At 46.7% G+C, this 19,292-nt stretch overlaps 1 long non-coding RNA gene across 4 annotated transcripts in view; it reads left to right on the forward strand.

Moving 5' to 3' along the window:
• Positions 1-14,882: 14,882 nt before the first annotated feature.
• The window catches only part of LOC110740987, a 403,323-nt gene continuing 398,913 nt past the window's right edge, over positions 14,883-19,292 (forward strand). For all 4 annotated transcript variants that reach the window (XR_002516439.2, XR_002516438.2, XR_002516440.2 and 1 more), the window contains exon 1: positions 14,883-18,081. This is a non-coding gene — a long non-coding RNA (uncharacterized LOC110740987). The remainder of the gene's footprint in view (positions 18,082-19,292) is intronic.

Consider the following 19,292-nt stretch of genomic DNA (forward strand, 5'->3'; position numbering starts at 1 on the left):
TGCCCTGGAGAGTGGGTATACATCGTATCCTTGCTCTCTGTGTTCACACCTCTCATAATATTTGCAGATGGTTAACATGTTCTTTTCTTTAGTCTCCTGCTCCCCGCCACTTTGGCCAGGGTCGGGTTGAGGGGGCAGGGGCAGGAAGGGAGGGGCAGATTTAGCTCATGCTGGAGCCCAGCCCTGGCACAGCCCATGACCCGCTGCTCTCAGGGCAGCATGCCAGTGCACCCTTTTACTGTCCTGGCCTGTCCGCCTTCTGATGGCAGTCGTGGCAGGAGTGGGGTTGGAGCTCATGGGATTGGCTGGGTTTTTTCAACAGCTGCCTCAGAAAGGAAAAAGCGAGGATGAGACTAGAGGGTATGGGGAAAACAACACGAAGCAAGGCGTAGAGAGTTGGAAATCAGAGTTCAAGTCCATGCAGGGTCACCAACCAGCTGTGAGAACTCAGTTTCTTCATAATTTAAAATGGGAATGATGAAAATTCACACTTCTTGGAGTGGATATCAGAATCATGGACATCGGGGCAGGGGGAAGATGCTTGGGAAATTGTTTCTTAGAGTCTGGCTCATAGTTTGTATTGGCAAAAATGAAAGAAGGAAGGAAGGAGAGAAGGAAGGAAGGAGAGAAGGAAGGAAGGGAGGGAGGGAGGGAGGGAGGGAGCGAGGAGGAAGGGAAGAAGAGAGGAAAGGAGGGAAGGCAGAACTTTCTGGGACTCCTGTCTTTTCAAGCACTGAAATATGAAGCAAACTGGACTTAGAGGCTGCTGAGTCTGCAGGTTCTGGCCCCAGGATTCACTGGGTCTTTGCACTTGGTCACTCAGTGATGAGCTCTTTTGTCTATTTTCTTCCCATTGATCAGAGTCTCTGAGAGCAGAGGGAGCACTTCCCCTGATGCCTGGCACATGGCAGTTGCTTCATCAGTGCTGGTTGTGCTCCCGATAACTCAGCATGGAGAGAGGCCTGGTCCCCGCTCCCCGGCTCCCAAATGCTCCGTGCCCCATTCTCATGGCTCGCCCTTCAGGTTCTGGTTCTCGAATTTCTCCTGCTCCCTCCCACTCCCAGGCCTTGCCATGTCTCCCCTGTGCCTGGAACACTTTCTGATGCAGGTCACCTTCAGGACTCTGCCACTTTCAAGCTGAGTGTCCCAGGTAGGTCACTGAACCCCTCTGAGTTTCAGTGTCTTTATCTGTAAAGATAAAAACTAGACATAACCTTTGGCTGACTGGGAGAGTTGGGATTGGATAAGGCAAGTATTGAGTCCAAGGCCTGGCTCTGAGTCCCTGCCCCAGGGACAGCAGCCCCTGTGATTTTGGTTCATTACGGTAGGTGATGAACCTACCTGTTCTTGGGAACTGCCGCCATCCTTTCTGTTCTTTAACCTGCTTCTCCCCCAATAAAGGCGGAGTGGAACACTCTCCTCCTGGCTCCACTTTCCTCGCTGCCTCCAAAGACAAGCCCATCACCTCCCCACCCCACCTGCCTACATCTTTGTTTTGCTAAATGCAGGAGTAATTATAAAAATTTTAGAACTTCGTCAGGTCCTACAAGCATACACCTGAATGATAACTTCCCTGTTGGGATAATAGCTAGAAACAATGTTGGATGTTTGCCTCTTGCTTGAATTCCTTATTTTATTTTATTTTGAGCAAAAACACACATTTATTTACTAACCAAAGGCTGATCCTAATCTAAGCCAACACTTTAAAATAGCTGTATGTAAAATATTTGTGATGAAGATAATTAAACACAGTAATAGAAAAATAAAAACAAAAATAAATAGGCAGGATGGAGATTTCAGTTCATTGAACTGTAATTATTCCTTCTATCAGCTAATTGCTCTCCAAAGCAGTAAGGAAATTTTTATTCTGCTTCTTTTTATTTTCACAGATCTCAGTACAGGTGACATTGTTCATAATGCATTCTATCCCTACTATTTTGTCTCCCACTTTTTTTCTTGCGTTTTTCCTTCCTCATCCCATTCCCAGTGTTGAACCAATGCATGCTTTGTAACGTCGCAGACAAATAGTCTGAGACTTTTCTGCCATCACCTGTGGTTCTCTCATACTTCTCTGCAAGGTTAGAAGAAAACCGTGTTGTTTTCAGAGTGCTCTTAGTTTTTATAGTGAAGCTTTTGCCATCAGAGATGGCACCATCTGGTTTAGTCATTGAACCAATTTTGCAGGGCCATTCTCACCCCTGCTTCTTTGAGATATTTTCTCTCTGCCGGGCGCCATCTTCCTAGCAGCTGCTGAGTGGTGACCATGGTTGGCAGATGGCCTTGCAAGGTGGTCAGAGTTGGGGAGGTATACTCTCCTGTTTGAATTCTTTTTTTTTGGTTTTGTTTTGTTTTGAGACAGAGTCTCATTCTGTCGCCAGGCTAGAGTGCATTGGCGCAATCTTGGCTCACTGCAACCTCCGCCTTCCAGGTTCAATTATTCTCCTGCATCAGCCTCCCGAGTAACTGGGACTACAGGCACGTGCCATCTTATCCAGCTAATTTTTTGTATTTTTGGTAGAGGTTTCCATGTTGGGGATTTACCATATTGGCCAGGATAGTCTCGATCTCTTGACCTTGTGATCTGCCTGCCTTGGCCTCCCAAAGTGCTGGGATTACAGGCGTGAGTCACCGCACCCTGCCCTGTTTGAATGCTCAACAGTGGAGTTCACAAACCACAGCCCCCTTATTTCTGACTTATTTCTACTTTGGCCTCCTGGATGGCTCTCCTCTTCTCAGAAGTAGACCAGGAGATGCAATTAAGGAAGAAGGATAAGTAGTTAATACTCATTCTCTGGAGGTCGGCCTTACCAGTGATGAGCTTTGACCCTGGGAGTGGGGAAGCAAGAAAAGATTTTCTTTTTTTTTTTTTTTAATTTTTAATTTTATTTTTTGAGACGGAGTCTTGCTCTGTCACCCAGGCTGGAGTGCAGTGGTGCGATCTCAGCTCATTACAAGCTCCTCCTCCCAGGTTCACACCATTCTCCTGCTTCAGCCTCCTGAGTAGCTGGGACTACAGGTGCCCGCCACCACGCCCGGCTAGTTTTTTGTATTTTTTTTTTTTTTTTTGGTAGAGACGGGGTTTCACCGTGTCAGCCAGGATGGTCTCGATCTCCTGACCTCGTGATCCACCCGTCTCAGCCTCCCAAAGTGCTGGGATTATAGGCTTGAGCCACCGCGCCTGGCAAGAAAAGATTTTCTTAGCAGTGGTTCTCAAATTTTAGTGTGCAGAAAATCACTGGAGTGCTTTCTAAAACATGTCCTTTCTAGACAATCTCCCCCTACCCCAATTGATTCTGATTCAATAGGTCTGGGGAGGGGCTGAGAAATTTGCACCTTAGCTCCTTAGGTGAATCCAAAGCAGGTGGTCTAGGGTACCCCAACCACAATTGTGAGCACTTGAAAATGTGTCTTCTGCTTGTCCCATAATAAGTGAGTCACTACTGGGTTGTCTGTCTTGTTACAAGCCAACCTGAGTCAATCTGTTTGAGCACAACTGTAGGGTGCTTTTTAGTGGTTAATGGTAGAACCAAGGAAACGTAAGTTGGGTGGGATTAGCTGTTCCTTCTCATCCTCGCCAGCGTCTTCTAATGAAAGCAAGTCTCAGACCAGATTCATCCCTATGATGATTAGATAAGCATTCATGATCAAACAGGCATCTGCTTTGCTTAAATAAGTCCCTGATCTCTGTCCTTGTAGATCCTCTTATCTTCCACCAGTTTATTTAAGGCAGAAACAACACAATTTCAAAGGCGGGAGCTGGTTACCCTGATTATTGGCATTAGGCAATTAAAGCTTCTCTTGGCCAATGACTGGACACAGGGCTGCTGGGGGGTCGAGTTCCAGAAGCCATCCTAGGTGCAGCCTAGGTCTCCACAGGTTCACATCCTGAGTGTTTCTAAACTGCTTTCGCCAATGCATATATTGTGAATATCATTAATTTCACAAAAACAATTTATTTTTATCACTCTTTTTTTTTTTTTTTTTTTTTTCCTGTTTTTAAATAGAGGCAAGGTCTCGCTATATTGCCCAGGCTGGTCTCAAACTCCTGGGCTCAAGTCATCTGCCTGCTTCGGTCTCCCAAAGTGCTGGTTACAGGTGTGAGTTACCACGCCCAGCCCATCATTCTTAATGCTCTAGGACAGACAGTTATGCATGTCTGTAGGTTGGTGATTCTCTGATTTGACAGCAAATCAGAATTACCAGAGGTTCTTGTTAAAAATGCAGATTTTAAGATCATATCCCAGAGACTGTGATCCAGGAGAATGGGTCTCAGGAATCTGCAATTTAGCAAACTCTCCATGTGAATCCTGCTGTCTGTGGTCCTGGGGCCTCATTTTGGGAACAACCACTGTAGCTCCCCTGGAAGCGTGAGTGACCAATAATGGGATGATTGCTCACTTGGGTTCCTGCAGCCCCACCCCTGCCCTGACATCTGCTGATCCTACAACTCCAAGTGGCTTGGCTTCAACCAGGAACAAATGGCTGCTGCTTACAGGCCAACTGGCACTCTCCTGGTATCAGGCTGATTTCTAGGCCTGGAAACCGCTCAACCCCAGCTCAAGAGGGGCGCTCTGCAGAGACCAGCTTGTTTGAATACTTGAGAACCGTAAGACCTCTGTGTGGTTCCCATTCTTCTACTCTGCTTTCTGGCCCCTGCCCAAGTTGCCCAGTTTTCATTTCCTGGTTACTGAGTCATTCACACTCACACTCCTTGATTTCAGATCTCAGGGACATGGGGGTGAGACAGAATCTTGAAGCAGCCATTTCTAGCAGTAATTCTAGTAGTTGCACACACAAGCATTATTGTCACACTTTCTGGGTTGAATCTGGGCTCCCTTGGCAAGTTAATTTCTTTGTACCTAATTATTATTATCTTTTCTGAAAAAATGGAAATAATGAGTACCTCTGTGAGTTTACTTGTTGCTGATAAGTAAAATGCCTGGCACACAGCAAATGCCCAATAAACATGAGCTACACACATACACACATACATGCACTCACACACACACATCCCTCATACATGGGTATGCAACTCACACATCTTCTCTCTCACACACCTTCTCATACATGCATATGTGCACTCACATGTACACACCGTGCACTCACACATACACCTTTTATGTGCATATAAACACACACACATACTCTCTCACACATAATCCCACAATACACCTCATACTCATATGTACACTGCACTCACACGTACTCTCTCACACTCACCTGCACATTCTCATACAGGCATATGTATTCTCACAGTACTCTCACACATTCTCACAATACACATTCTCCAACACATTCTTATATTCACACCCGCATACTCTGACACAGACATGCACACATAGACTCACTTTCATACACCACACCCCCACTCACACATCTCACACTCACATGCCCACATAGATGCACTCATGCTCATGCCCTCACACACGCGAGCACACATTTGTCACACGCTCACTCTCACACCCACACACCTACATAGACGCCTCATACTCATGGCCAGATACACTTGCACACACATTCGTCACATGCTCCCTGATACTTATCCACATATAGTCACACTCATACTCTCACAGACTCATACACACACATTTGTCATACACTCATACCCACATAGACACACTCACACCCACATGGACACAATGATACTCACACTCTCTCACACACTCATATCACACACTCACACTCTGTCACACTCACACACCCACAGATGCACTCACACTCAAACCCTCACACTTTGTCACACATACACACTCACACCCACATAGACGCCTCACACTATCTCACACCCATTTTTGTCACATACACTCTCACACTCACACACCCACATAGACACACACACACTAACCCTCACACACACCTATTTGTCACACACTCAAACTTACACACAGCAAGTGCTCCACATGGACACACACCCTCACACTCGCACTCATTTGTCACACACTCTCACACTCTCCCACAGATGCACTCACACTCACACACCCACGAAGACACACTCACACTTATGCCCTCACACACACATGCATTTCTCACACACTCTCTCACACTCACCCACATAGACGCACTCATGTTCTCACGCACACACATCTGTCACACACTCAGTCTCTGACACATGACTTCTGTGGAGTCAGAGTGAAAGGGGCCTTCGCTTGGAGTGGGTGTCGGTGGCGGGAGCTCAGGAGACGGGAGCAGAAGGAATTCGACATTCACGGGGCCTCATCTGTGCTTGTCTTGGGGAGGTGCCAGGTGAACGAGACTCCACCCCGGTGTCTTCGGAGCGAGGCAGCCATGGGCAAAACCAAGCCTGCTGCAAAGCCCCAGTGTAGAGTTCAGGCAAAATGTGGTGAAAAGGGAGGAGGCAGGTTTGGCGAAATCTTCCCGGGAGACCACGCAGCAATACCAGTGATGGGAATGAACAGCTATGTGCCAGGCACGGCGCGGTGTGCATGTAACACATCTCATTCAATCTGCTCAACGACCAGCAGGCATCGTATGACCCCGTGTTGCAGACAAAGAAACTGAGGCACAAGGAGTTTCCTCGGCTCACGTGTCTGGGTGTCATGTATGAGCCAGGCCGTCTAGGTGAGTATGGCAGGCAGCCCCCTGTGCCCCCGTCACACAGAGGGTGTGTGTGTGTGTGAGCTGAACCTGAAGACAGTGTGTGGGGTGGGGACATGGGGCGCGCGGGAGGTGGACAAAAGGCAGACGAGTGGGAAGGCGTGTGGCATGGCCCTGGGAAAGGGAGGCAGCCCGGGTCAGTAGGGGTCAGATCTGGGAGCCGCTTCAATGCTTGTGGGAGGAGTTTGGCTTTTGTTTTGTTCCATGAACTTTGGGAGGAGCTGAGGCCTAGAGCAGAAGAACGATTTGAATTTTAGGAAGATGATGGGGTGGATGGAAAAGGTGAAAGAGCAGGGGAGGGATGCTCCGCTGTGGGCAATCCGAGAGGAGATGGGGTCTCAGTGAATCAGGGTAGGGAGTTCAGGCCACCGCCGGAGCCCAGCGGACAGGGCTCTCTACGGCCGGAGGTGGCTGTGGGGGAGATGGGCAGGAGGCCGGGACCGGCAGGGAGCTTTCTGCAGGGAAGCTGGAAGGATGGTGGGGCGGGTAACCCAACATGGAGCCCAAGAGTGGGAGACACGGCCGGAGGGGCGGCGAGGAACGCAGTGGGGATGGGCTAGTCTGGAAGGGAGCTCGGGGAACAGGCAGGGGACTCTCAGCCACGGGAGGCTCTGTCACCCTGGGGCTCGCCAGGGCAGGCACGTGGGTCAGTGCCCTGAGGAGAATGCCCTCGTGGGAGGCCGGGAGAGCTGCCAGTGCCGGTCACCAGAGCAGTCAGACAGAATATTCCACTGGAAGAGAATGGTCAGTGTGTGTGCAGAGATGGCCCCTCGGCCCCACCTCCCTGCTTGGGCATCTCTTGTGCTGTGGAGAAGGGTTCAGGGCATGCTCTGTTTAGCTGACGGCTTCCCCAGAGCCACCAAGGTCTGAGCTTCTGCCTACAATCTGGGTTTCCCCCACATCTTTGCCGACTCTGGAAGGAACCAGGGGCCTGTGGGGAAGTCCTGCCCTTTGGGGAGAACAACTGAGGCTGAGCCAGAGCTGAGAACCACTGTGATGGGGAAGCGAGGTAGCTGGAGCCCGCCCCAAACCTGAACGGAAATGAACTAGACATCAATCAGGTGTCTCCTCTCTGACGAGCACTTGGCTTAGCCCCAGGGGTACAAAAATAAAATGTGGTATTATGCACAACGGAATACTATTCAGTCTTACAAAAGAGGGAAATCCTGTCACTTGTGACAACATGGGTGAACCTGGAGGACATGGTGCTAAGTGAAAGAAACCAGGCACAGAACAACAAATACCCCATGATCTCTCTTCTGTGCGGAATCTAAAAAAGTCCAACTCAGAGAAGAAGAGAGTAGAATAGTGGTTACCAGAGGCTGGGGAGAGGAAGCGAGGATAGGGGGTGGGGTGGGGGTGGGGGGAAATGGTGGTGTTCAGAGGGTGCAAAGTTTCAGTTCTGGGGACCTATGACACAGCGGATGACTATAGTTAATAATGTAGTGTATGTATTTCAAAATTGCTAAGAGGGTAGTTTTTTTTTGTTTGTTTTTTGAAGTGTGGCTCTGTCACTCAGGCTGGAGTGCAGTGGCACGATCTCTGCTCACTGCAAGCTCCACCTCCCGGATTCACGCCATTCTCCTGCCTCAGCCTCCCGAGTAGCTGGGACTACACACGCCCACCACCACGCCCGGCTAATTTTTTAAATATGTTTTTTAGTAGAGACGGGGTTTCACCGTGTTAGCCAGGATGGTCTCGATCTCCTGACCTCATGATCCACCCATCTGGGCCTCCCAAAGCGCTGGGATTACAGGCGTCAGCCACCGCGCCTGACCAACAGTAGATTTTAAATGTCCACTATCACCACACACACAAAAATAAGTATCTAAGGTGATGGATATGTTAATTAGCTTGATTTAATCATTCCATAATGTGTATGTGTATCAAAACACTCCATTGCACCCCATACCCATACCTATACACAATGATGATTTGTCAATTAAAGATGAAATATAGGCAGGGTGCAGTCACCCACGCCTGTAATCCCAGCACTTTGGGAGGTTGAGGCGGGCAGATCACTTGAGCCTAGGAGTTTGAGACCAGCTTAGGCAATGTGGTGAAACGCCTGACTAATTTTTGCACAAAAAATACAATAATTAGCCAGGCATGGTGGTGTGCACCCTTATAGTCCCAGGTACTTGGGAGGCTGGAGTGGGAGGATTGCTTGACCCTGAGGAGTTTGAGGCTACAGTGAGCCATGATCACACCACTGCACTCCAGAGCCTGGGTGACAGAGAGTGACTCTGTCTCAAATATATATATTTACACACACACACACATATACATATACACACATATATATACACATATACACATATATATACACACACATATACACATATTTGTATATATATAAAAGTCCCTGCCCTCAAGGGCTTAATAGAGAGCCTCATGCCAAACACACATCATGGCACAGATGTAATGAGACAGCAATTGTGGAGCCAGAGGAAAGGGACAGACTGATTCTTCCTGGAAGGGTCATGGAGCCCTGCACGGCACTTTTGACACTGGGTCTGAATAGTGAGCAGGGCCTTTTCGGCAGACAGGAACAGTGGGTAGGGTGGGGTACAGGGTAGGGAGGGCATTCTTGCCAAAGGACACCACATGAAAAAAGTCATGCAGGTGGATCATGAGGTCAGGAGTTTGAGACCAGCCTGACCAACATGGTGAAATCCTGTCTCTACTAAAAATACAAAAATTAGCCAGGTGTGGTGGCACATGCCTGTAATCCCAACTACTCAGGAGGCTGAGTCAGGAGAATCACTTGAGCCCAGGAAGCGGAGGTTGTGGTGAGCCGAGATTGCGCCACTATACCCCAGCCTGGGTGACAGAGCGAGACTCCGTCTCAAACAACAACAACAAAAATAGGCAGGGACAGGTGGAGGCACCTGCCCAGAAGAACACATGGTCTGGGTGTGGCAGTCAATGAGGCTGAACAAGTGTGGCTGGGACCCAACTGTGAATGACTCTGTGGCTCATGTGAGTTGCTACCATCTTCCAGCAGCACTGCCCAGTGAAACTCTGTGATGATGGACATGCCTGTATCTGCACTGTCCAATATGGTAGCCAATAGCCACGAGTGGCTACTGAGCACCTAAAATGTGGCTTGTGTGGCTGAGGAGCTGAATTTTACTGAAATCAATATTTAAGTTTTAATAGCCACATGTGACTAGCAGCTACTGTATGGGACAGCACAGCTCTGGGCAACAAGGAGCTGCTTCGATGGGAAACAGGGCCAGTATAAGAGTGCGGTTGATGTAATGACAAACATAGAACCAGTAACTAACTTTGTACAATGTATTTGTGAGCTACCATAATAAAGTACCACCAACTGGCTGTCTTAAACAACAGAAATTTATTTCCTCCTAGTTCTGGAGGCTGGAAGGCCAAGATCAAGGTGTCAGCAGAGTTGGTTTCTTCCAAGGACTGAGATGGATTCTGCTGTCTGCCTCTCTCTTAGCTTCATGTATCCTCAGTCATGCTTTGGCTTGTAGCTAGAATTCTCCCCGTGTTTTCACACTGTCTTCCCTCTATGTGTGTCTCTGTGTCCAAATGTCCCCTTTTTAGCATGGATCATATTGGGTTAGGATCCACTCTAATAACCTCATCTTAATTTTATTATCTGCAGAGGCTTTATTTCTAAATTATGCCACCTTCACAGGTACTGGGGGTTAGGACTTCAGTGTCTTTTGGGGGAATACGGTTCAATCCATAGCATGTGGTATGAGGTCATTCATGCAGAATATAGTCCAAAAACTTCCATAATTGGCATATTTTTTCAGAATACCCTCCTATCACAATGACTTACATGTACACCTTTCTGCACCATCATATCTGAGAAGTCATTGTTCCTCACAATTACTCGGAGTTGAGCAGAGATCACCTGTCCACTTTTCAGATTAAAGGGGGTTCTGGAAGATTATATGACTTGCTAAAGTTACATGACGATTAAGTGACAGAAACAGGGTCTTCATCTAGTTTCATCTACAAGCTGTTCATGGTTACCGTCTGAGGCTCTCATCTGCCTTCTGAGTCATTAAGGTGAAATGTTCACTGTAGTATTCTTTGAACACTGGTCCCTACATATGGGGCTCTGCTTTACTCCACAGTCAGACAGAAGAATGGGGGAGTGGGGTTAGACTGTGGCTGGGGTAACAGAAGGAATATTGGACTCCTCTCTTGGCTCCATCAAATGGCAAAATCCAGCTATGGACTTTGGGCCAGTCACCTCCCACCTTCAGGATTGAGTATTGTCACCCATGGAATAAGGAGGCTAGAGGAGGGGACACCGTGGTCCTTTCCATCTCACTTGGGGAACTGAGACTCAATAGGAATGATGCTCTGGAATCAGGTCCTGAAGAGGCTGATGTAATGCGAAGGTGTCTGAGCAACTTCAGCCTTTTTCCCAGAGGCCTTGCATGGGAGGCAGATTCAAGGTTCCAACATAGAAAATGCAGTTTCAGGCCAGGCACAGTGGCTCATGCCTGTAATCCCAGCACTTTGTGAGGCTGAGGCAGGTGGATCACTTGATGTCAGGAGTTCGAGACCAGCCTGGCCAACATGGTGAAACCCTGTCTTTACTAAAAATACAAAAATTAGCTGGGAGTGGTGGCATGCACCTGTAATCCCAGCTACTCGGGAGGCTGAGGCAGGAGAATCGCTTGAACCCAGGAGGTGGAGGTTGCAGTGAGCCGAGATAGCGCCCCTGCACTCCAGCCTGGGCGACAAGAGGGAAACTCCATCTCAAAAAAAAAAACAAAAAACAAAAAACAAAAAACAAAAAACAACACAGCTTCAATACAGTTTAGCCTTACCCTCACAGGAGATTCAAATGGAGCTGTCATTCTGTCTAGATGAGGGAACTGGGCCGGGGAAAAGCAGGCTTCTGGTGGCGCAGGGGCTGAGGAGTCCTCACCAAGGGACAGATGTGAAAGTTCTGGAAATTTTGAAGCTAAAGGAAGTATAGGCAGTATATGGAAACATGGAAGTATAAGCAATGTAATTTTTAAGCATCTTATTTTTTTCCTCAATTTTTAAACTCAAAATAGGAAACATCTCCTAGCTCTAAATGCTCTTAAAACAATTACATTTGGTATATTTTGAGATGAGAAGTCTTCCTGAAAACAACAGAAGAATTTGTAGGGAAAAACCACTGTTTTTAAACGTTGGCATCCTCATTTGTAGTGCTAATGAACATTTCGGTTTCTTCATTCCCTGTAGGGCTTCATATCTTAACATTGTTATAGATGTCCTCAGCTAGCAAAGGGCATGGAGGGCAAGTCCAGAACCAGCCTGGGTTTGCTCAGCATGGGGTCTTGGCAGTATCCAGCACAAGAGTCCCTCCCTGGGCTTTGAGTCCCCAAAGAATGGGAAATTCTGTATCCCATTTCACCTCACCCTGCATTTTCTCCTGTTACTTCTCCTGTCCTTATACAAAGGAATCACAGCTCGTCACTCATGATCGAGCCAGTTGTATACTCAAGGCTTGGTGAAATGGGAAATTTAAAGATCCTCAAGGGAGATAGATAAGGTCCTTAAAGGAGATGGTAGATATGGGCTGGGGCTTTGTATTGCATTCGTCCTGTGCCCACGTGTGCATTGCACATGGATTGCCAGATAAAATATGGGATGCCCAGTCAAATTTGAATTTCAGATGAACAATAAAAAACTTTAGTATAAGTATGTCTCAAATATTGCATGAGGGCATTCTTATACGTATTTATTGTTTACCTGAAATTCAAATTTAACAGAGTATATTGTATGGTTGCTCAATCTTACAAACCCTAATGGCCCACTTTTTACCTAATTGCTATGATAACCAGCTTGGAGCCCCTGACAGTCCATGTCTAAGCTGTGTCTTGTATCTCTTGTTTTGCCCTGGGGCTTCTCTGATATTACTGTCTGGAAATTCTGGACACTGGCATAATTGCAAACTGGGAGGGATTTAACACCCATGGGACAACCCCTTATCGATGGAGAGGGAAGTAGGCAGATAAACATTTTTCTTTTCATCCTTCTAGTGGACAATTATAAGGTGCATTCTATATGGCTCTTTAGAGGATACCAGTGAGATTGAGCTCAATTTCCTACAGTGGTGACTAGTTCATAATGCAGTCTTATGTTATACTCCTTCCCTCCCTCCATCCTCCTTTTCTTTCCTTCCTCCCTCAATCTCTCCTCCCTTCCTCTCTTCCTCATGCTCTCTCTCTGCTTCCCTCCCTTCTTTCTTTTCTTCTGTCTTTCCTGCCCTTTACCCACTCCTATTTCCTGGAGTCACTTCAAAACAGTTGTACTCAAGTCCTTGTCTCAAGCTTGGCTTTCTGGGGGGAAACTCAAGGTTAAGAGAGGCTCACTGGGGCTTCTGTTAGAAGGAGAAACTAGATCTCAGAGCTGCACAGAATTTTAGCAAATTTGGGCTGGAAGAACCCTGAGAGATTATGTAGCACACCCATACATTTAACAGATCTGGGACAGGCCAGAGACTTTCCTAAGACCATCTTCCAACACTTCTAGCCCGTGGATAATCTGAAATTTCTGCTTCTCGTAAAGTGAACTAATCTATAGAAAAGCACAGTGCTTAACACACAGCAGGTGCATGGTAAATGTCAGGATAAAATAACACAGGGAAAGGAATGGATAAAGGTCAGCTGTGATATGGTGCAAAATATTTCCATATGTCTCTGTGGCAAGTCTCTGCCTTCAGGCTTATGGCTCTCTCCACTTGCTGTTGCTTTTGTGGGCTCTGATGTGCACAGATCATTCAAGGGAATTCTAGATAGTTACAGACCATCCAAGAAAGGCAGCTCTTCGGGAAAAGAGACCCAGTGAAAACTCTTAGTGGAAACGCTTGTTCTTCAATTTCGACACCAGAGACGCGGAATTTGGACAAAGGCAGCATTGCTTCTGAGGAATTGCTTCGAGTCTCCTTGGATCAACCCAACTCAAATAATTTAGTTCAATTTCACAGATTTTTGTGTCTGGAACTTCCTAAGTCTGAAGAGTTCTTAACAAGGTTTATGATTTGGTTCATGCTTGCAGAAGCCCATGGTCCTGTGGATCACAAAGGTAAGTCTCCTGAGAAGGGAGGCATGGACCTGATTCATGACACCAAACACTTGAAATGGGGACCCCATAACCTTTAAGAAAGCACCTGCACTAGGGAGAACAGAAGAAATGAATGACACGAGAGAAGGTAGAAAGGCCAAAGATGGTAAATGCTTTCTCTGTGATGAGAGTTTAATTCTCAGAACAATCTCTCCCACTCTCTGCTCACAATAGTGCCGAAATCGTGCTAATTGGATCTGGTAGGCAGAAGTGGCCCTATTAAGACACATGCATGCCAGAAAGTGGGAGATAAACTCCACAAAGATCCAAAGATCTACTACATCAAGTGGATTTTCAGGGGTCCACTGCTTTAGAACATACCGAAACATACCTCTGAGAAGAATGACAGTTGTTGTACTTTGGATCCACTACCATTTCTTTACTACTAGGTGATTTTAGGCCCTACATGTTGAAGGAATAGCAGGCAAAGAAAGGAGTTATGCTACCTGGGGTAGGGGCGGGGGTGATTGACCCAGACTGATATGCGGAACCATGGTGGCTTCCATATGATGAAGGGCAGAGAGGAGTCTATTGGAACTCATGGGGTGCATTGGGCATCCTTGCCCAGTAATATTGGTGAATGAGCAATTTCAGCACACATGGTCTAAAAAGGGCAAGGCAACTAAAGACTCAGACCCTTCCCTGAAGAGCCTGTGATGCCCCACCTGGAAAGCAACCCAGACCAACGAAAGTGCTGACTGAGAAGGGGGAACCCAGAAAGGGTGGTGGAGGAAGGAGATGATGAATATTAATTATGGCTTCTGGACAGATGCAGATGTAGGGACTCTAGCTGGTTCCACTAATTATCTTGCATTAAGTCTTTGTGGAGATTGTGGCCAGTCACCACTCCAGGGTACTCTGTGTAGATGGGGCTTGTAGGATGAAGGGTGTGAGTGGATCTGACCAGTAAAAGAGGTGGACTGTATCAGCCATTTCTTGGGCATCATTTTTTTTTTTTTCTTTGAGACGGAGTCTTGCTCTGTCACCCAGGCTGGAGTGCAGTGGCGCGATCTCCGCTCACTGCAAGCTCCACCACCTCCTGGGTTAACGCCATTCTCCTGCCTCAGCCTCCCTAGAAGCTGGGACTACAGGCACCCGCCACCATGCCCAGCTAATTTTTTTTTTTTTATTTTCAGTAGGGGTTTCACCGGGTTCTCCAGGATGGTCTCAAGGTCCTGACCTCGTGATCCACCCGCCTCAGCCTCCCAAAATGTTGGGATTACAGGCATGAACCACCGCGCCCGGCCTGGGCATCATTTTTTACCCTCTTGGGCTCACCCCTTCCAGCCTCTGCTGCGCTGACCACTTCCACAGAGGTTTTGACCTACTTTACAAAGATGTAACCTACAACTGTCTCACCTCACACTGGTATAGACTGCCTCCTGTAATCTCTCCTGGGTTTTTACTGATAGCACAGTATGGAATACCTGTGGGAAACCACTAGGCTCTCCCCTATATGCCACCTGCAAGTGCAGAGCAGTTAATACTCCAGAGCGGGGACAACACTTGGCCAATGGTGCATGGGAGCTGATGGATAAATGTACCTCCCTTTTCTTGCTTCAGATGGACAAAAAGATACAATTCATAAGATTTCTCGGGTGGATGCAGGTGCAAGCAGCATGCAGTTCTCTTAACAATGACCAATTTGATAACATATTCTAGTATTGGTTCCCCCTTCATTACTGTTTCAGTTCCCTTATCCCTCACACCTGCTCCATGACATCACTTTCCTGGGTAAACTACCCACCCGCAAGATGTTGCCTGGTTCTCTGATTTGTCAGAGCAACCCAGGCTAAGGTGGTTTGATCCCATCCCCAGCTTTTGCCACTTTGGTGCTGTGTGATTTTAGGTCAGTTACTTAATCTCTTTAAGTCTTATTTGTTTTTTTTTTTTTTACCCTTTGGCAGGAGAGATGCTTTCTGAAGCACTTGGGATCCTGGTATCAGAATAAAATGGGGCTCTTTTAGAAAATAAGAGACAGAAGAATAGTTATGGGTGTGTGGACCAGTCAAGATAAAGGGAGCAGGAAAGAGATGGGACACTCAAAAGGAACGCTGACAAGAGTTAAAGGAACTATAAAGTTTGGACCGAGTTGAGGGAAAACAACAGGGGGTAGCAAAGCACTCAGAGATTAGCAACTAGCAACGGTGACTAGCTGCTATCCTTGCTAGGTCTAATGTTATCAGGTAGCACAAGAGACAGCTGCCTGGTTGGGGTTAGGATTTTTGGCAGAGGACTCAGTTACTGTCAAGCTGAATACATGCAAGGAGGGAGTCAGGGGAAGAAATAGCTCAACCTCTCTATCCCCTACTTTCTGTCTCCCACTGTTACCTTCCAGTGGCTGAATCCAGCCAGAAGCCAGAGGGCAAGGAATCCTGACTAGTGCAGTCCATCTAGGTCAGCCTCCTGGGACACAGAGCAGGCGGGAGGAAGCGGGAGGGGGAGAATGGGCCTGGAGGGTGAATGGAGAATATCTAGTGTAGTGGAACATGAGTGTCTGTCCCAGTAACTTCATTTAAAATACATAACTACAGTAACACAACTGGCATGAACAAATTGGGGAACACATGACCTTTGATAAGCAAACAACTCGATTAGTGAGAACAGAAGTGCACAGGGCATGAGAGAGTGAGTGGCCCAGTGCTGTGAGCAAGGAGTGTGCCAGGAGCTTCTCTGTGTGTTTCTTAGTGGAAAGTGATGGTGCTGGTTGAATCTGTGAGGCAGTAACAGGAGGTGGGTTAAGAGAACTTTTCTATTTTACTTCCTTTCTTTCCTGGAATGGGTAAGAACAGAAGAGATTCTGTTAAACACAAATTTGTATTGTTTATTAAGTACTTCCTCCATACCTATCACTGAAAACTAGAAGCTGTAAGGAGAAAAACAGAAAGTACCTCAAAACTCTTGGATTTTACATTCAAGGTGGGGAGATAATTCCATAGATGACACAGAATAACAAAAAGTAGAAAGCATTGAAATGTGAAAGTGTGGGATCCAGATGAATCACAAGGAATTTGACCAAGCCAAGAAGCACCACCTCCGAGTCTGGTTTCTACAGGGTGCTCCAGGGGCTCCCACCTGGGTGGGAATAGGTTGCATGAATTTGGAGACAAGGGTGTGTCTAATTGAAATTGGGCAATGGAACTAAAGAGAGCATATCATATTTGGCCTTCTAATTTCTTCCTTTTGGGTGGGGTCGTCTTGGATCTCCCTGTCTTAACTGAGTGTTGCAGACTCACACAGGGCTTCCCAGGGCCCAGACTGATGATGGATGATAGGCTGAACAGACACTTGGGAATGTCTTGCTCTTTGCAGATACTGTGTGTGTCCTGGGCAGAGGAGGAGAGTCATATGCAAGCCTGTGTGAGTGGCGTTCCTTTCCAGGAGTGGGGGTGTGGGGTAGGTGGGATGATGGATAAGAGGTGTGGTATCCTCACTTTCCCTGCTCTTTCCATATACCCAAGAGGAAGAGGAAGTGTTAGACTCACCTGTTCTCCCTCATGGGCTAGCTCAGGGTTTCACAAAGTGTGTTCTGTGAGGCATAAAGGATCAAGAAGTGATAAAAAAAAATTCCATGAAAAAAATAATTATTTTGACAAATAAGGAGAGACTAGATTAAACAAAGTTAAATTGTTCCTCACTGCAGGGTCTCTCTGAGCCTTCAGTTTGGTGCTGTGTATTATGGACTCCCTTGAGGGGCTATGGCATGCAGCAATTTTCAAATTTATTGGACCTAAAAAACCATTTTTTATGAACAGCCAAAAATATGTCTTGGAACACTAGGATTCCCAGGAATCATTTTGTAAACTGTTAATATGTGGGGAATTTGCCCTTTCAAAGAGGACTCCCCACAAGATGGAGTAATGTTTACTGCTACAGGATTTATACCGTGCTATAGTCTCAATGTTTGTGTCCCCCCAATTTCTAGGTTGAAATCCTAACCCTCAGAGTGATGGTATTAGAAGGTGGGGCCTTTGGGAGGTGATTAGTTCATGGGTCTGGAGCTCTCATGAATATTAGTGCCCTTATAAAAGAGACCACAGAGAGCTAGCTAGCCCCTTCCACCATGTGAAGAAACATGAGAAGGGGCCATGTATGAGCCAGAAAGAGCTCCTCGCTAGACACCAAACATGTTGGTGCCATGATCTTGGACTTCCCAGACTCTAGAACTATAAAGAAATAAATTTCTGTTTGTAAGTCATCCAGACTAAGACATTTTGTTATAGTAGCCCCAGTGGACGAAGACATGCTACCATATAGAATTTCAGTTATCAGTGGGCAGTTGAGGGAATTCTTCTAACAGTCTCAGAATGTCCTCTTTTCCCCATTGGGCTTAAGCGGGAAGTTGAGAGAGGGCTTCTGGTGAGTGGCAGGTAGTAGGGTTAGTTTCTGCTGATCAACAGAGCAAAATAAGCAAGAGGTCGGGGATTTGGGAACTTCTTTCACAAAGGGTTGAAAGAACACATGGAGGAAAAATGTGAAACTTCCAAGGTGGTGAGACATGGTTGATTCTGAGGGAAGGTTCCCCTTCCTTAAAAAGGCTTCCACTTCCCAAACCATAGACCAGCAATGCATATTTTATAACTTTTTCCCCTAAGGAGCAGGAAAGAAACTGAAGAGACAAGAATCTGTTTCATCCGGAATATAACTTTTTACTAGGGTTTCTAGTTCACAGAGTCGTCTGGCAACTGTAGCTCAGGTTTGGGAGGGAGGAAACCCCCTGCCATATTTGAAATGCTGAAGCATTTTTCTCAAGGCTCTCATGCAATCATCACAAAAAATGGACAAGACAACTGGCTGTGGCCTAACAGGGAAGAGGTGGAGATCACAGAAACCCCAAGGCTGGGCCACTGGAGTAAATGTATCAAGTTGAACCAAAAAATTGCCATTTTTTAAACATCAGAAATTGTTAAACACTGGTAGTTTCATATAATCCAACCTATAGCTGGCAAAACATTTATAGGAGAGTTAGAAGGCAGGAGATATCTCTCTCTCTCTCTCTCTATATATATATATATATATAGAGAGAGAGAGAGAGAGAGAGAGGTGAGGGTGTTGCTGATAAGTTAGGCTTATATGTGACAAAAATAGTCTCCCTGCTGATAAAAATGTGGAATAGGAAAGCTCTCTTTGGCATATTTCCAGGGGGTGAATACCCAGATTAGGAGTCCATGAGGGGCCTGGATTCAAGGACATAAGGAGGAGGCAGTGAGTGACTGGCTCTCAGGATGCAGGATGCAGGATGCAGGGTGGAGACACTGGGTACAGTGACAGTGAATTAAGTCACAAGGGTTTGGTGACTTAGAAATGAGAGTGAAATAAAGGAGTCAATATTAGTAGAAAAAAAGGAACCCAACCTTGAGGGTTGTGGCGTCTTCTTTACTCTTCAGCCTGTTTCTTCATTTGTCTTCCCATTCAACCCTGAAATCCAAAGTGGTAGATGAGAGGGGAGGGCTGGGAAAGGGGTGTATATACAGAGAGACATGGCTGATGTAGGGAAGTGTGGTGAGCTCAAGAGCTTGGCATTTGGAATCTCCATCACTATCACCACTGTGGATACTTTTAAAGGATGA

Source organism: Papio anubis, chromosome 10, assembly GCF_008728515.1.
Source record: "Papio anubis isolate 15944 chromosome 10, Panubis1.0, whole genome shotgun sequence".
NCBI classification, from domain to species: Eukaryota; Metazoa; Chordata; class Mammalia; order Primates; family Cercopithecidae; genus Papio; species Papio anubis.